Below are 20,164 nucleotides of genomic sequence, written 5' to 3' on the forward strand. Positions count from 1 at the left end.
AGTTATATTAATTAATATATTCTGTGTCTTAGTCATGTAGTTGACTTTAATTTCTTTTCTTTCAATGGTTACTTTCAGCAAGGGGCTGTTGGTTCTGGCGATTTCTCCTTCATGTTTAGACAGTACCTCAGGTTTTAGTTCTTCCACCAATATATTCTTACGTTTAGGAAAGCAGCTCCTAGAAGGGTAGCATCTCTGAATGTGTCTGATAGAGCAACGCTGGCAACATTTTGGATGTCTCTTTTTTTGTTGGGAACTGTATTCCTGGTTTACAGACAAAGTTTTTCTTCATTTCTATTTGCACATTGAAAGCCTCACGTTTCACTTCTGTAATAAATTTGCCTTTTGCTGGCTTAAAGGCTTCTACTGTGCCTGGGAGATTCTGTAATGTAATGTTTTCTGGTAATGATTCTCCATAGTCATTAAATATGATCATAGGTAAGACTTTCTCCAGTTGATGAGAGACAGCCAAAGGAGGATCATCATTTCCCTTCTTCCTACGTATTTTGCTGTCAGATGGATGCTGTTTCTTATCTTTAGGGAGAAAAGAATTCTGCTTTTCATTCACAGAAGCAGACGTACCCTCATCTCCATTTTCCTTAGATTTCCCTAATGCCCCAGTCTGATGAAACACAGGCTCCAAGGTGTCTCCTTTGACTTCCTTTTCAAGAGCTTTTATATTTTCTTGGCATGCTCAGCCAGCAGGCTGAGATACACCTAAAGAGGAAGCAAAAAAGTAAAAATTGAAAAGGTTTACGTGTCCATTTAGAGAACAGATGTTCCAATTTCTAGAATAAAATGCAATGCAAATCCTTTGTAAGTATTTTGGGTATTGGTTTTCATTCATTTATAGCATGTCAAAATGTTTTTCACAAAAGTTCATTTATAATAAATATATCACTTTAAATCAACCAATTCTCTTAGAGTGTAGAAATATCACCGGTAGTGTTATGAAGTAAGAATTTAATTAAGCTTTACTCTAAAACAGCAACTTCCAAAAGTGGGTGAAATGAAAATTTCACAAGAAACATATGCAACTAAATTTTAAGTGCAACTCTTGATAAAGAAAAGCTTGCTATGATCAGGTATTTGAACATGGCAATATACTACAGGCTAAGTCAAGCTCAATACAATCTGAGATGGTACTACAAATGAAGATGTGGGTAAAAAGAATGGAAGAAACCTAAGTATGCTTTTAGACACACTTTCAAACATGTCCAGTAGTATCCTTTGCCCTGGGCTTTTTATAGAATAGGTTCACAAACTCAAAGTCTGTGGCATTTAAACAGGTAACATAAACAAGTGAAGCAGGCTGGGTATACATATTCCCTGCTAGTCAGCTCCAGCCACGTGAAAAGGTGTCCTGGTGTTACCGGATCCTGTCATTTTTCCAGAAGAGAACTAGAGTCTGGATTTTCTCCTATGCTGTAAAATCTCTTAATTTCTACGGATTAGTTCAAAAATTTAAAAAAACAACCCTCTATAGGTGGAGGCCAATATACTTAGGGACCAGCTTTTGCCCAAGAACTACCAGCTTGCAACCTGCACTCCTCTGTTTTATAATATTAAAATACATTCCTATGAGAAGCTTGTGAACCTGAGCATGAGGCACGAGAGCTTGTGTAAAAAACAGTGGACAAAAATATCTCAAATTCTATTTTAAACTACATCTGAGATTATTTGTTAAGAAAGAAGAATAGGCAACAAGTGAATACTTATATCATAAAAATTGATGAACCAGGTGTCAAAAAGGACATTTTAAATAAGTTTAAAATTGGAATGGATTATTTATACATTTATTTTAAATGTTTTTAACTTAAAATGATTTTTATTTATACTTATGAATTTTTACATAAAATGCTTATAATTATATAAATACTTATATAGAGAATAAATTCTCTTCAACAGGAAAAAGAACAGCATCGAGCATACTGAGATCACTTGAGGAGTCTAACCATTCCCATTTGCCTCTCTTCTAGCCTGAAGGAAGGTCTTCTCTCTTGGCAGGTACTGAAACAGTTTCCAGTGGGCCTGGTCACAATCTGAGCTCTGTAATGCGGAAGTCATAAGAGAAAAGACATGGAGACCTATCTCTCTAAAGGCCATTTACAATAGACCATGGACACAATAACAGTTTATAGACTAATGGACTGCCTTCCAGAACTGGACTTTATTCTTTATTTATTCTTAAAATAACATCTTCATGCCAAGAGCCATTCTGTTTATACCCCCTTTCAATTTTATAATTTTATATTTTATAGCCTCTTGAATTGACTACATTTTAATTTCTGCAAAAAAGGGATATAGAGCATAATAATGCATTGATAACAGATTCTAAGAATAATGGGTCCTAATAGTCCATATCTGAATAAATATTTTTATTTAGATTTTTATTAGTTATAATACATATCATTAATAATGCAGAAGTATATAAATAATAACTATAGACCAAGCTTCAAAATCATTTTATATGTTTTTATCTTCCTGGTTTTATAGACAGTCCTGTGATAAAGAAGAAAGTACATAAACTAAGCAGTTCATTTTTTACGTACTTAGAAAATCATTGAATTGGACTTACATACTGTGGTATTCAAGATTTCCCATTTTTTACGGGCTTTTCTTCTTTTCCTCATCATTTTAGGGAGTTGTGGGTCTTCAGTTTTCACTGCTCTTTGAAAACATCAAATAAATTTGAAATTATTTTCCCATCAGAATTTAGGTTTAATCAAATTACTGAGTAACTCGACTCACTTACCAACTTGATAGCATGGGTATCTTTCTGTGGTATCCCCATATGCTTTTCCATTAAATATATTTTATTGTTGTAATTACATTTACCTTTTTTGTTTAGTTCCAGCTCAACTATTTAGTGCATTGTTAGATATATATGTACATGTGTATATAAATGAATATTCAAACATATAGATATGTAAAGCATATACACATATATTTGTATTTGTAGGCATTTAGGATGCAAGTTGATGGATATTGTTTAATTCTTTTTATGTTTCATTGTTTCCTATATTAATAGAAACACCTAATTTTTTGTAAAGTTAGCCTAAATCCAATATTATGAAATTTGTAGCCCTGCTAAAAATTAAGTGGGGTAGGGAGATGGTTTGCCTTCATCACACTGTCATTATATATAGCCATATTTAAATATTATGACCGAGTAAACATATTGGTAGAGTTGGTAATACATTGTAGAAGACCAAATTCTTTACCTTAACTGTGAAAGAAAGGGTTATCTTCTCTGTTGATGATGTCTTAACTAATAGAAGATGTTGGAGAAGGCATCTGCGGGAAGGCCATCTCCTAATTTCCCAATTATCACCTCAAGCAGGCACCTGCCTGTGCTCAGCGCTAAGCCTGATTCTAATTGCTTTACTTTAAAAGAATTAATCTGTCTGTAAAGATGAAAAGGAAATAGTTTCCCATGGAAGCAGTTTGCTTTAGGTGTATTTGGCCAGGCTGTGTCTTTGGACACCTCAGTCAAAAAGCTTGACTCTTATTTGTTTTATGTAAAATGAGGCTTCTTTGCAGCCAGTTTTGGCAAAAATTTATTAAAATTCTTCATAACTCATCTCTCTCCTCCAAATCATAATATCTGTTGATTTAAAATCCTTTTTATTCCATAGCCTCTCCAAATCTCTTAATTTTCTGAAAATTCTGCTTCCCTAGGCTGCCTTTCTTATATAGAGAAATTGATATTCTTTTGGCATCTTTCAATTAACCTGTCTACATTCTCCTGCAATAAGCAAAACTACATTCCTGTGGCTGATGAGGTGAGCAGTAATCCACTCTTCTTAGAAGGCCAGTGTGGGGATTGGGTTAGGTAGAGGATTACAAATGCACAATTTAATATCTTTCTTTTTTTATCCCTGTCTTACACATATTGGGTTTTCTAATTTAAAAACACTTCAGAAGCATTTGACTAGGTATAGACACTGTAGAAAAATGTATGGAGGTTACTCAAAAAATTTAAGAAAACACTACCATAGGATCCAGTAATTCCACTACTGAGTATATATCCAAAGGAAATGAAATCAGTATTTCAAAGAGATATCTGCACTCCCATTTTTTATTGTATAGCTATCACAAGTCAAGATATGGAATCAACCTAAGTGTCTAACAACAAATGGAGAAAGAAAATGTGGTATATATACAGAATGGAATATTATTCAGCCATAACAAATGGAATCCTGCTATTTGTGACTACATGGATGAACCTGGAGGACATCATGTTAAATGAAATAAGCCAGACACAGAAGGACAAATACCATGTGATCTCATTCATATGTGGAATCTTTAAAAAAAAGTTGATATAATAGAAGCAGAGAGTAGAACAGTGGTTATCAGAGATTGGGGAGAAGAAGGGGGTAGGAAGGTGGGGAGCGGTTGGTCAACAGGTTCAAAGTCTCAATTAGATTGGACCAATGAATTCTGGCGTTCTGTTGCACACTAGGGTGACTGTGGTTAACAGGAAAACATTGCATATTGCAAAACAGCTAGAAGAGAGGCTTTTTGAATGTTCTCACCACAAAGAAATGATAAATGCATGATGTAATGGACACACTAACTACCTTGATTGGATCATTACACAACATAGCTATGTACTGAAATATTAAATTGTACCTTATAAATTTGTACAATTACAGTGCCAAATAAATACTTTCTTTAAAATCACATGACTAGGTTAGTGATTATTTCTCAATGGTTTCACATAGTTTAAACAGAAAAATGTAGCCTGCTGCACTGCGTTTAGTTGAGGGCACTGGACTTTGACTCAGAATATCTGGGTCTGTACTGTGGCTCTGCTGCTCACTGAGCAGGTTGTGTCATATCTGTGAGGCTGAATTTCCTTTACCTCTAAGATAGAAATGCTAACAAAATTTAACTTACAAAGTTGTCTTGGATAAACACAACTGAAAACATTATTAATAGTTCCAGTGAAATGGTACTTGCTATTAACCTCTGTTACAGTATATATACATAATAATTAAAATATACCCTTAATTAGAGCTGAGCAGTGGCTGGCTTTGGTAGACTTGCCATGATATCAGAGCTGCAGGTGAGGGCTTCAATAAAGCTGACCAAACCATACATTCTTTTTGCGCTAGAAAGTCTAGAAGTTTTCAAGATTATCTCATCCAAAGCTCTCAATTCTGTATGTGAAAAACTGGGACCCAGACCATCTGTGCTTCCTGAATCTCACTAATGGTGGCAAACCACTAATTAGGTAAGCTCTCTCTTTGAGCAGACACACGTGGTATAGATGCCTTGGCAATATGGTTAGGCTTTGTCAAAATCCCCACCCAAATCTCATTTTGAATTGTAATCCCCAGGTGTTGAAGGAGAGAGCTGGTGGTCGGTGATTGGATCATGGCGGGGTGGGGGGGCGCTGTTGTGGGAAGTTAGGAACCCCAAATGAAGGGACGGGCAGATTTCATGGACATTTATTAGTTCCCCAAAATTAATACTTTTATAATTTCTTATGCCTGTCTTTACTGCAATCCTGCAATCTCTGAACATAAATTGTGAAGATTTCATGGACACTTATCACTTCCCCAATCGATACCCTTGTGATTTCCTATGCCTGTCTTTACTTTAATCTCTTAATCCCGTCATCTTCGTAAGCTGAGGAGGATGTATGTCACCTCAGGACCCTGTAATGATTGCGTTAACTGCACAAATTGTTTGTAAAGCATGTGTGTTTGAACAATATGAAATCTGGGCACCTTGAAAAAAGAACAGGATAACAGCAATGTTCAGGGAACAAGAGAGATAACCTTAAACTCTGACCGCCGGTGAGCCGGGCGGAACAGAGCCATATTTCTCTTCTTTCAAAAGCAAATGGGAGAAATATCGCTGAATTCTTTTTCTCAGCAAGGACATCCCTGAGAAAGAGAATGCATCCCTGAGGGTAGGCCTCTAAAATGGCCCCCTTGGGTCTTCTATGGTGGAAACTGTAGGGATTAAATAAGCCCCAGTCTCCCATAGCGCTCCCAGGCTTATTAGGATGAGGAAATTCCTGCCTAATAAATTTTGGTCAGACCGGTTGTCTGCTCTCAAACCCTGTCTCCTGATAAGATGTTATCAATGACAATGCGTGCCTGAAACTTCATTAGCAATTTTAATTTCGCCCTGGTCCTGTGGTCCTGTGATCTCGCCCTGCCTCCATTTGCCTGGTGATATCTTATTACCTTGTGAAGCATGTGATCTCTGTGACCCACACCCTACTCGCACACTCCCTCCCCTTTTGAAAATCACTAATAAAAACTTGCTGGTTTTATGGCTCAGGGGGCATCATGGAACCTGCCGACATGTGATATCTCCCCCGGACATCCAGCTTTAAAATTTCTCTCTTTTGTACTCTGTCCCTTTATTTCTCAGACCAGCCGACACTTAGGGAATATAGAAAAGAACCTATGTGAAATCGGGGGCAGGTTCCCCCCATAGGGGGCAGTTTTCCCCATGCTATTCTCATGATAGTGAGTGAGTTCTCATGAGATCTGACGGTTTTGTAAGTATTTAGATGTTCCTCCTTCATATACTCTCTCTCACCTGCTGCTATGTGAGACTTCCCCTTGTGCCATGATTGTAAGTTTCCTCAAGCCTCCTCAACCATGTGGAACTGGGAATCAATTAAACCCCTTTTCTTTATAAATTATCCAGTCTCGGGTAGCGTCTTTATAGCAGTGTGAAAACAGACTAATACACTTGGATTACTTCTGACCATACAGAGCAAATTTTATAGTCAGTTTTCACTTTAGCATTGAGAAAGCACAACTTTGTTCCAGAAAATTGAATGTACTGTTTCATATGAACCTAGTATCTAGCACAGTGCCAGACACATAATAGGTACCTAATAAATATGCATGAATAAATAAATTAGATAGCACCAATCTGTACCTAACTATAGTTTTAATAAAGTGCCTTCTTGTATTTTTAAATATACTTTCCTTTTACAATGTATTTAATTTGTCGATAGTTAAAATTCTGTTTTTAAAGAAATAAATTGCTCATATTTTTTCCTACTTGTTATCTCTGTTGCTCTGTACTTGCGTAAGAGGCACCCAAATCAGCTGATGGCAGTGTCTGAAATCATTGGCTATAGGGGTACTATCAATTCTAATTGAATGGCAGCAAACATTTCTTCCTTTTTGCCTGTTAAACATGGCATGGCTGTAGCTGCATTTTCTAAATTGATTCTAAGCAAAATGAGGAGTGGGAGAAGGTATTCTTTAAAATCCCAGGCTTCTGTTTTTGTACCTCTCTTGTCCTGTATGACACTCTTCCTTCATTATGGTTGACCATTTTATGCTCTCTCCAGCCTCTCTCCCTATTTTAGAAAGGCCTATATAAAGACGTAATAAAATGCTTAGAACATGAGCAATGTAGTGACACCAAAGAAAGTTTTGGACTATTAAATAATTTGATATTTGATTTTTCAAAAAAATTTAAAATAGTCACTATTAGAAAAAGTAGAATATTGTTGAACTTCCTCACACATGGTTTAGAATTTGTCATTTTAATTTCACATGGAGATACCAAAATTATTTTAAAGCTTTCCTACAATGATTTCATAACATTTACATATTTTCTATCTCTAAAACAACTATTTTACACTGTCTCTTCTCCAACCTCCTATCTGTCCTCTTCCCACACTCTCAATGATGGGCTTGACACATTCCTCATATGAAACAGAAGCTGAATGAAACTCTTTCTGCTTTCCAATACTAATTAATTATTAATTAATACAAACTGACTTTGTTGAATTTATATCATAGCCTATGAAATCTCTTTTATTTTGTGGAAAAAGTAAATGTACCTGAAACATTTTCCTGCAATTATCCTCTCCTCTCCCGCAATATCCATTTCTGTCTTTCACTGCATCACTCCATCTACCATCACATGTCACTGTTCACCTTTACAGCAACACATCTTCATGGATTTGTCTATATTTTCTGAGTCTACTTTCTCTCCCCACAGCTTTTCTCAAGCCCACTCGAGGAACTACCCTGTCACTTATCCCTACCACTCCACTGAGGGTGCCCTTACCCACATCACCAGTGACAGCCATATTGTCAAAGCCAAAAGTCAATTCTGTGTCATCTTAGGCACACTCTCAGCAGAATTTGACACAACTGATCACTCTGTTCCCCTTGCATCACTTTTTTTCCTTTAATTCCATGGTGTCACACTATTCTGATCCTTATCCTGCTCTGCTGGGCATTCCCTCTTAGATTCTTTTGCTGGATCTTCCCTTGCTCAGTCTTTAATCTTTGACATCTTCAGGGTTCCCTTCACTTCTTCATCAACTGTTTCCCTAGGAAATCTTTTCTGATAGCTTCAAAATAATATACATAGGTGATTCTAAAATTCGTAATTTTACTCCTAAAGTTCATAATTTCTTAAGGCCAGAAGTCCAGGCTTAAATATCTGACTGCCAAATTGATGTGTCTAGTCATATGTCTAATTGGAATCCCAAATTCATAAGGTCCCCATCTGAGCTCTTAATGTTGTCTGCCTTCAATTCTTTTCTTCTCTAAATCTTTCCAATCTCAGTCAACAGCGTCACCATCTATCTAGCTTAAGTCAAACACCTAGATGTTGTCCTTGACCCTTCTCCTTAACCTTCCTCATCCAATCCATCAGCAAGTTTGCTCTACTCTGTTTCTAAACATCTTATCCCAAATATGTCCATTTGTTTTCTACTCCATTGTTACCACCTCAATCCAAGCCACCAGATATATTTTTTTAAATCTGGACTAGTGCAATAACTTCCTAGCTGTTTCTCTTACTTCCATATTCATATCCTTTGATTATATAGCAGCCAGACTGATTTTTTAAAAGCATAAATTAAATCATGTTATCCTACCCCCTGCTTAAAACTCTCTAATGGCCTCTCATTTCACTTGGAAAAATTCTCAGCACATCACATTTTTAAATATATACATAAAATATTTTATTCACAGTAAAATATGTCACTACTAGACCTTTGGATATACATTAAGGAATCCATTTCACTACAAATTTCTTGGGTTTATATTTTTAACGTTTATTTTTTCTGTACAAAATTGGCAATAAAGCTCAGGAAAGTTACTATGATTGCTATTATATTGTCAGCTGAACCCTATCACATCTGATGTCTTTATATCAGATTTTACAGGTCTTTTTTTTCCAACTGGGCTTTAACTCATGACTATAATTTACAAGAAGAAAGAGGAAAAATGTAAACTGGAAATACTAATAATATCTTTTTACTGCAGAATTACACAGTATTACTGTTATACTCAGAAAATTATTGGATGATAAAGATTTTTTTGGGGGGGGAAGATATTGTTATAAAATTTTACTGGTGTCATTTTTCTGACAAATTACCTAAAAATTACCTAAAATTTCAGTTGCTAAGTTGAAACATTTTCCTTGAAACAGTCAAAGGAAATGTGCTATTACCAATAAAAAGAGAAAGACTCACAAAAGAGTAGATAATGATATAATGATTGCTACTAAAATTCTAGAAAGAGACTAAATATGAAATAAATTCAGAAGGTTAAATGCTTAACTTCCAGAGCAGCACAGCATCTAGTACTCTTTGTAATTCCCATTGGCTTCAGTTTTCTATAGAATCTGACAGAATTCTTATTATGACTTCATTTCACCAATTTTAACATTACGTCTATGCTCTCTCTACTCTCTCTCTCTCTATCTATCCATATATTTATTTATTTATTTATTTATTGAGACGGAGTCTTGCTCTGTTGCCCAGGCTGGAGTGCAAATGGTGAGATCTCCACTCGCTGCAAGCTCCGCCTTCCAGGTTCTTGCCATTCTCCTGCCTCAGGCTCCCCAGTAGTTGGGACTACAGGCACTCGCTACCACACCCAGCTAATTTTTTGTATTTTTAGTAGAGACGGGGTTTCTCCGTGTTAGCCAGGATGGTCTCGATCTCCTGGCCTCGTGATCCGCCCGCCTCGGCCTCCCAAAGTGCTGGGATTACAGGCGTGAGCCACCGTTCCCGACCTATGTTCTCTGTACTATATTTTTAAGGAAATTCATATATGTAAAACAGGTTCTGAAAAGTTCAAGTGTAAAAATATTTGGAGAAAATTTAAAATTTCCATTTACTTTTAAAAGTACGTTTAAAGTGTATAAACTTACCCATTACTGTCAATTCTGATTTTAAATGGCATGAGATTTAAACTATATTTGTCCTTAAATTTTAAAAAAATGTACGAGCATAAGAAGAGTTACACAGGAAAACAGGTGTTTCAATAATGCCCATATATCACTTCAGACTTGCTCTCAGCTTCTTGTTTACAAACCTGGGACCTGATCAGTAATTCTTAGTGAATAGTTTGCCAGTGTCTTGAAAGTAAGAAGCCTTAGTTAAGATCATTGAAGGCTGTTTCAGTGCCTATTGCAAATTGTTCTTTATACTTTTACCTTCTTCTCTCTGTTGAAACACTGATGAGTAAATGTATTTATATCTGTATTTATATGCATTTTTGTGGATAAATGTTTGAATCCATTAGTTTAAATTTTTAATGGAAACATTCAAATCTCATATGTGATGAAACCAATTTTTACTTTCCCCAAGCATACAATGCACAGGTTGTTGAGGCATACAGGGAGTATTTAAGTCCATCTACAGAAGAGGCCTTTGGTGATCATTGGAGCATAAATTGCTTAAGGTCTTGAGTTTAGAAGAATAGGTATAAAAAACTTCAATACTAAAATAACTTTAACCATAAGCTTTGTTGGAATGCCATCACTCTATTTGACTCACAGTTGATCAAATGTAACTTAATGGATAAAGATAATCCTTGGAGAGACAAGAAGCCCACCCTATAAACATTTCTTTTTTTTTTTTTTGAGATGGAGTCTCGCTTTGTCTCTCAGGCTGGAGTGCAGTGGCCTGATATCGGCTCACTGAAACCTCCTTCTCCTGGGTTCAAGCGATCCTCCTGCCTCAGCCTCCAGAGTGGCTGGTATTGCAGATGCTCGCCACCATGCCCTGCTAATTTTTGTATTTTTAGTAGAGACGGGGTTTCACCATGTTGGCCAGACTGGTCTCAATCTCCTGACCTCAAGCGATCCACCCTCCACGGCCTCCCAAAGTGCTGGGATTACAGGCATGAGCCAATGCATCTGGCCCCACCCTACAAACATTAAGTCAGAGTCTCTGAGGAAATGAAATGCAGATAGAAAAGAGGATTGTGTAGTGTAGAATTTACTATTTCTAAAGTTCAAAGAATTGGGAAAGAAAAAATTGATATTAGTAAATGAAAAGAAAAATAAGCTTAGTATCTAATAATGTGTGATACATTCAGTAATACCAGAAAATCTCTTAACAGTTCCAAAATGTCTGTTCTTTGTTTGACTGTCGATATGTGTGAGATCATCTATCCAAATCCCCCCTTTCTTATTGGAGAAAAGTGGGAGAGATGTAGCAAACTGCCCAAGAATCGTGGTCCTGAGATGCTGCTTCACTTTCTCTCTCCACCATGGTAAGGTTCTGAAAGTGAATAATTTTCTTAAGATTTTTGAAAGATTTTCATTGCTTTACTCTGTTAAACGTAGAGGCTCTTCCTGACATGCTTCATGAACAGCCCCTTTCGTCTTTCACTTTATTATGGAATGATAAAATTGGGAAAATCCAGTGTACTTACAACAGAGACAGCCTTTGAATTTGGCACTTTGCACTATGGGCTTAAAGTTCCGAGCTGAACTTGATGTAAAAATGTAAATATACTGTAAATTTCAAGGAGTTTACTGTTTAGCACAGGAATTCTCAAATTTGAATGTGGTTGAGAATCATTGAGCAACTTGCTAAAAATGTAGATTTTGACCCTCACTTTAGAGATTTAGAATCTGATTGGTGATCCAGGTGTATGCAATTTTAATGAGTGCCCACTCTCCCACCCCCTTAGACACACACCAAGTGATTTTGATTAGAAATCCCACTGAAGCAGATCCAATTGAATAGGTAGAATGGAACTTCATTCAAAAAATCTTTGAAAGCCTTAAGATTTTAGGCTAGGGCTGCCCTGAGGAAACTTGCTATGAATTGTTTCACTTTATTCTATCTCATTTCTCATCTCTCTCAACTGCACACACTGAGGCTTGGATTTTTTGTTTTATTGTTTTGGCTTAAGATTCTCTTTCTATATCAACAAGCTTCTAGGAAGAAAATTCAGTGATAGATTGCTTTTTATTTTTTTCTCAGCCCAGTGTGAAGAGGCTCTACCCAAGTTGTGTTCTAAATCAATCTTATATGTTAGCTCACCAACATCCTTTTTTCATCTTGTACTAACTGGAACTTGTGATAAAAATCTAGCAAGTCAGATTAGCAGGCCAGGGCTGTTGGAGTAAGAAGACAAATCATGTGGTCTTTTTGATTGCTTGCTCTCCTGTGTTCACATTCAGCTTCTCAGAGGCAAAGGGTTTCTATAGTTTGGGTATAACTGTAAGAGCTGAAACAATTGGTTAGTACATGGAGAATAACAGTGTAGTGGACGTGTTTGGAAGGAGGGCACTTGGCAGGATGAATGAGGTATTTAGTTTTATCTTCTTATTTATGATGGAGGATACATCAGCTCATTTCCTTAGTGCTGCAGCATTTGTAGGGCATAGTCTTTATTCTGGAATTGAACCAGACCCCTGGCCGCTCCACAGTTGACTTGAGCCACCTGAGCTTCAGAGGAACTTTATTACTGGGTTCAGCAAACATATACAAAACACCTCAGTGTATACAGCCTTAGGTTATTCCAGTCTTCTGTGGAACCACTAGCGGTATGACCCAAAATGTGGGATCCACAAGGGCTAAGACCTTGTCTATCTTATATTTTGATATGTTCCTATTCCATATATGTGGAGGAAACATAGTATTCAATAAATATTTGTTGGATGAATGAACACAACTTTATTGTCCCCCAATTTCAGTCATTTGCATACTACCTTCACGAGTTCTACAACATTCGTAAAATAGCTGTGCTGTTATTTTCTTAATAGTTTTTTTTATTCATTTTCTTTTTACTTTAGCTTCATGTTAGGCAATAATATGGGGGAAATCCTGGGTTATATCTGACACATATTAAAAACAAATAATAAAAAGGAAATATCTCATCTTGCACCATTCCAAACCATTGTGCATTCCAGCAGTGGTGTGCATCCCTTGCTTTAGAAGATTTTAAAGATGCAGTCATACTCTACGTGCTATCATAATGACATTATTAGACTAGAAATCCCTGAAGAACTGTATTTTGCTTTGCTTCATTTCCTCTCTGGCTTTAGAATGACTATTAGACTGGAAGTTTAGCTAATCCCACATGCAGAATGATGTATGAATTAAATATCACTGTATGAAGAGAAATCACCCTATCCAATTACAATTAGGACCTTAGCTACTCTCTATATATTTTGAATTGCTAGGTCTGAGAAATCTGTAATTATGGTTTTCCCCTACGCTGACCTTGACCAGCACAGGGAGTTTCAGAATCTATCTTGAAAAGCCCATTTTCAAAATTGACTCAGTTCTATGTGACATTTTACATTATTCCTCTTTGACTAATTATAGTCCACAATAAGAAGTGATAACTTCATTTTAACACATGTAAGTATTTCAAATAATACAAAGTTTACTATGAAGGTGTAGTTCCATTAAGATGAAGAAAGAAAAAAAGCACACACATGTACTTAAATATATGAGTAGATGCCTTGTAAAAGTTAGCAAAAGAATAGGCACAAAAGGCTAATTGAATACATCTCAGGGACTACTTTTTTTCTGCTCAAGACTTTCCTTACCTATTAATTAAATGAGTAATGCCTTTGAGTTTTCTAAAGAGGAATGCTGTCTCTTTTTTTGCTTATTGAAGTGGAGCCACATTACTTCAATAACCATGTTACAGAAGAGCTATGTTTCTCTGAAGACTTTATAATTGCTGAATCGTCAACTCTTGCTGGGTTTCAATGACACCTTCCTAATTTTGAAATATTCAACCTTAAACCTCAGTTTGAAGTAGCATTTGAATATACCTTCAAACAGAAACCTCTGTGTGTAATTCCTGCAAAACATGAAATCCCTGTAACTCTTTCAATGAAGTTGTGTTGGTGTTCCCCAGGGGCAGAGCTCATCAATTCTGCTGACACCAGAGAGCTCCAATTCCCGAAAGCAGAACCCCTGTGACATCTTCATTCCTTTCCAGTCTAGAATCAAGGAAAACTGATGTATAACCACCCTTCTAAATTCTAAAGATTAAGAAAAATCTCAAGTAAATATTTAAAATAAACACTCAAAATATATCTTATCCCTAAGCAAAATCGTGCTTTGCTCATGGTAGCCTAAGAAATGGCTGTATGTTAATTCTACTTCAAGTCATTCAGAAGAAAATAATAAATATGACCTTTAAAATATTTTAGTGGCAATGTTATCTATTATTAAGAGCCAATTATTGTTAGCAATATTTAGGGCACTTTGGACAGTGCTAAATCTCATTAGTTGTTCATAAATCAAGGTAACTTGAATTACTCTGAAATTACTGTTACCTCAGAAAAATAATTTGATAAGAATATTAATGCAAACAAGATACAAGGGCTTCGAAGAGGCTTTAATCAAAAGATTTAGAGAAGAAATCTCCAATCTTAGAATCACCATTTTAAAACATTTTCTATGCTTACTTATTCACTTAATACCTTTCTGTAGCTTAATCCAAACAAATGCATGTTTTTGAAAGCAATAAAAAGGCATTTATCTTAAAATGTTCTACGCTTACTATTCCCTGCTGACCTTTTTATATAGCTTAAGCCACTGACTGTGCTGTATTTTTGCCCACTGTCATAAAAAAGTATGTAAATTGCAGTCTGGCCAATGATGAGGGAATGAGAAATTATGCTTAGAATTAATCTGTCAGGTTAATTTAATCACTTTATGACTGCTTTAAATTGGGCGGATAATCAGTGCTAACATCCCATTCCATCTCAAATTCACTGAGGTCTCTACAGTCTCATGGGATCAGAATAAGTTATCAGTGGATTTTGGGTAGTGTGTGTACATCTTCACAAATCAGATAACATTCAGAATTTTTATTCTACTTTTTGTAAAAATAATCCGGGACCACGAAAGGGTCATCACATCTAGTAAGAGTTGAAGATCTGAAACAACACAGTGAAATTCCTGGTGTCATTTTAAAGATCTTTTTGAAAACTTGGTCAGTGGATGATTTTTTTCCCCTAGAGAGAAGATACCAAGACTATCTTATAAGCATCCTAATTGTAATTTCATCACATGATTAGTACAGATTTCTTTAAGAAGTTAGATGACTTTACATATAATTAAAAGGTCAATTGCTAGCAACTAAGGGAATTATAGCTTAAAACAAATATAGATAATAAAGGTTTATTTTTCAATTTATTTTCCAAACATATAATTTAGGAATACTTATTTAACATCATTTTAATCTGACATTAGATAAACGAGCTAAAATTTAAATTATCCTAGAGGAAAAGGAGATTAAAAAATATCTAATATTTAAATTCTGAGTGAGCATGGGGAAGGTAAAAAGAGCTGGCTGAATTCTTAATGGTGAAAGGAGTCTTTCATAGCAAGTATAAATTTCCATAAAAATCATAGTAAGTTGTCATTGAAAAAAATCTTGCTTTCCAAATGCACAATTTGTTTGAAATAACCAGATGTAAAGATTAAGTAACAGCAAGATTGTAAATAGGCTATTTTGCAGTTTGATTTGGGATTATTTACAAAAAGATACTGGCCAGAATATTTTGCCTATGAAATTGTTCTAAATCACAGAGTAATTGCAATTGTAATAGAAAAAATTTCAATGTCCTAAATGTCTTCTTTCATGAAATCAGATCAAAATGTTTTAAGTAATTAATATAAAAACAATTAAATATAAACATTTATTTAAGTAAAATTAAGTATAAAATTAATGAAGAAAAAATTCTACTAACTTAACCAGGTGAAAAAATCATTTTGGTGATTAGCAAATCTAATGCTGCAATGGACACAAAGCAGAATATAGGAATTCAAAACAAGGTCTACTGCTTTGAAATGAAACTGACCCTTCCTGCATTCAGAATGAATTTCCATTATGTTTAGAAGCCTAGCTTGTCAGTTGCATTTTCCTTGCTTTCCAAATGCACAATTTACTTGAAATAACCAAATTAGGATATGGATGGTGCTTATTCAAATGTGCACATGATGTCTTTCTTAGCATAAATAAAAGAGGCCTAAACACACTGATTATTTAGAATTTTCTTTGGATGTATCCATTCTCTCAATTTGGTAACAAAGTAAGTTACAAACAGCTGTTGGATATTTTGTGACTGGAAAGAAATGTTATTAAATTGTCTTCACATATAACATTCAAATAATATTCCCTTTGCTATTATCCTTTGCCAAGGAACTAATTTAGAATGGCAAGGATTAAAATAGAGAATATGGCATTCAACAAGGAAGAAAACAGCATGTATAATCAGCTCACCTGGGTAAAGCCTTCATCAATTGCTCAGTTCTGAAGGAGACATGGATAAAATGCAGTATGTATTTTTGAAAAGCAAGAAGCTGAAGATTTGAGTACGTTTTCTTGCTCTACTTTGGATTTATCTGGGTTCTCTAAATCCAAAATCTGATTAGCATATTTAATCTTATGCAGCGTCAGGCATGATCACCCCTCTTTTAACGAGTCTATTATCTGTCCTAACCATTCCTAACAGTCTGTTTATATTCAAATATACTTTTAGTAAACAATGATGCATTGTGTGCTTTTGTGGCTTCAAAATTTTGATAGTGGTATTTATTAAACACACCTATGACGTTCACATGGTGCAGATGAAATAGAGGCAAGCCAAACAGAAACAAAAACTTAGATGATCTAGTTCAGCTTTTCACATGGGTTGGGCTAAATATTAGGTAATTCATTTACCTTTGTGTAGTAGATTGGGGCAGAAGCAGTATGGCATATAGTATGGTAGGTAATAGACTTTGATTCAGAAGAGTTAAGTTTCAGTCGGTTTCCATATCCCATATTTACCTTGGGAAACTGACTTGACTTCTCTTAGATTCAGTGCGCTCCATTTGTAAAACTGGGATAAGTATAGTTCCTGATATATAAAAGTTTTTTAATCCCATGAGATATGTAAATGAAAATATAGTTTAGAAGTACAGTTTAGAATATTAAATAAATGAAAAATTATTTCTATTTATACTAGTAACATATGGAATTAGCCATAATTACTCAGGTGGTCCTTAATGAATGTTAATGCATAACAAAAATTTAGAAGGCTTGTCTATAGCTCTGCAAGAACGTAAGTCATGGTATAATAAGAGGTTGAAGGAAAGGAAAATGATGAAAGTTGAAACGGAAGAGGTAAATTGCCATGCTAAGGAAATTAGACTTTTCCTTTGTCCAAGGACAGTGAGGGGCATTATTTTGAAGGGTTTTAAGTAAGGCAAAGACTAGATGAGATTGTTCCTTAGCAAGATCTCCTTGGCTGCAGTGTGAAGAATTGATTGGGAGTGAAATTGGAAAGTAGGGATACCAGTGTAGGAGGCTGATGCAGAAACCAGATGAATGATCTTAAGTAGGATGGTGGCAGAGGGAGAGACAGAAGATGGAGAGGGAAAGAGAGGGATATATCGAGATTCAATAAGTATTAAGAAATTAAAAAGACAGGATTTAAGAGATTGTTTGGCTGAGGAGTAGAGTGGGGTAAGGGATAAAGCAGACAAATTAAAACAGTGCCCAAACTTCCATGTTAGGCAATATTATAATAATACAGGAATATAGAATCAGGAAGATGCCTGGGGAAAGATAATTTTAGACATGCAGTATTTGGGAGGCTCTGGGACATCCAAGCAGGTGTGTTGGACAGTTGGAGAGAGAAATGTGGGATCCAAAGAATGTCCTGCAGAAATGTGTAGACTAACAAGAGAAGATTCAACCTGAAAAATAAGCAAAATTTAGGAGACTAAAGAAGGAAACTGAGACTGGAAGTGCTTTTGTCAATGCAGAGTTATTAGGAAACGTCTTTAAGATAGCTCTGGTAAGAAAGGAAAGGATCTGGAATAAAGTATTTGGGCTTAAGCTTTGGCTCTCCTATTAACACCATGACTTTGAGAAGTTACCCCATCTTAGCCAACTGTAAAATGGGGATACTACTACTAATATTCAACCTTCTATATATAAAGTCATGTGTAAAAATTACTAGTATTATGAGAATAAGCTAAACAGTTATGCTTCCTTAAAAGCTTGTAAATAGAGATCTCTAATTCTTAGAAATATATTGTAAACAGGTAAAAAAATAACTTTCATAATGTCCAGAAGTCTAAATTTGCAAAAATTACATTAGTACTGATGTTAGATATAATGAACAAGGAGAGTGTATATACTATTTTCACTGTATAAAACAAAACTCTTTATATGATAAATTTACCATTATAATGAAAAATGTGTTTATTTTTCATGAGGATGTAAGAAGTGGCTGGGAACTAAAAAAAAAGATTGGTATGGCAAGCCTAGTAATTTGTAGAAAAATATGGTATTTTTTGGAAACAATTATTAGACATTTCTACAGCCATGAAAACGTTGAGGTCCACACAGATATATGCATATTTTCTCCTGTTACCCCAGAACACACAGAGTTCCAAGTGGCTTCCCACCTGTGGATACACTCCCATGGAAGCCCTCAGTATCATATAGAGGGGGGATGATGGTTGGGACCAACAAAGCACCTTAGGTTTGAATTTGCACACATCCTTGAGCATCTTTTCTTTGGAGTTCAAGTTCCAAATTCTCCAAACTGCTTGGTACTATTCAAATTTGTTCCATAAACACAAGTAAACCTAACAAAAAAGCAAAATAACTCTTAGCAGTAAAGCTGTTGGACAAATTGCATTCTAAATCATTTTCACCCCCATTGATAGAGATGACTTCAGCTGCTACCTGAGAGTAGTAATAAATATTTATAAAGTACTCTACTGAGATGTTTAGAACATCACACTGCTCCAACAGACAATTTCAGGCTAGAGTGAAATGGGCAGGATAAAAAGTAAACAAAAATAAACTTCAGACTAGATCACTTGTCCACTTACTCTGTTCTAAAATAAGCAAGAGTACCATTTTCAATTTCTACTGCTGGGTGGAACTTCCACATTACTAAAAGTAAAACCTCCTCACAAGTGGTTAGAAGAATGTTCTTAATCCTCCGCAGGTGAGGCAAAGAGTTTGTCTGGTATAGTTCCCATGAGCCAGGAATGGAAAGCCAGGGCATTTTTTCATTCTTTATGCTGAGTTTGTCTGTCTCTTATCAGACTTCTAGTTAGAAAGAAAAATGTTTCCATTAGGAGAAAGTTTCCCCCCCGCCCCAACTTAAAATGTTTAAAATTTCACATCTGACCCACTATTCTGGAGAGTTATCACTATACCAGGACTTGCAAAAAGGAGGAGTATTTGTTGTCTGGTACTATGGCTTTGACTGCTTACCAAGAAAAAAAAAAAAGTAGTAGTCTTGAAGAAATAAAGTTAAAAGTGTCACTTCCACCAATGAATACAACTATATATATGGATATCCTTCAGTAAAAATAGAATGAGTAATTTGCCTCTTAGCCCAATTAACATGCCCAAATATTCGTCCTATAGTTGAAAATTCATTTTTTTTCTCAAACAAGAATTCAGGCTGCTGATTACCTGTTTTCCCTATGCCATCCTTATTATTTAAATGACCTTCCTTTTGACCATTTCTAGTTTTGGGCAAATAAATGGAATTATTTGAAAATCTATCATATATAATAAAATTCACTCCCTCTTTTCAGAAATTCTTTTGAATTCTATCCTGATTGTCCCGGAAGGATGGTAGGGTACAGTGTAGGAAAAAAAATATTTTTTAGTATTTAGTTTATGTTCACAAGTAATTCCTCTAATCAATGACTCATTTTGAAGATGCAGGTACTTGGCAACATTATTACCCCTGCCCCAAAATACAGCCTGCCTCTCATCTGCTCCTGTGGGCTTAAAGCTCTCAAGCATCTGCCCCCACTTTATCAAGCACCCTCCCTGATCTGCACAGAATATCAAACTTCCCTGCATTTTCCAGCATCTTGGCAACTACTCTTGCTTTGCCTCAGGACCTAGATCTTATATAT

At 35.5% G+C, this 20,164-nt stretch overlaps 1 long non-coding RNA gene across 2 annotated transcripts in view; it reads left to right on the forward strand.

Moving 5' to 3' along the window:
• LOC129059485 (uncharacterized) overlaps positions 1-20,164 on the forward strand; it is a 441,076-nt gene that overhangs the window by 32,439 nt on the left and 388,473 nt on the right. The window lies entirely within an intron of this gene.

The sequence above is a fragment of the Pongo abelii genome, chromosome 4, assembly GCF_028885655.2.
Source record: "Pongo abelii isolate AG06213 chromosome 4, NHGRI_mPonAbe1-v2.0_pri, whole genome shotgun sequence".
Classification (NCBI taxonomy): domain Eukaryota; kingdom Metazoa; phylum Chordata; class Mammalia; order Primates; family Hominidae; genus Pongo; species Pongo abelii.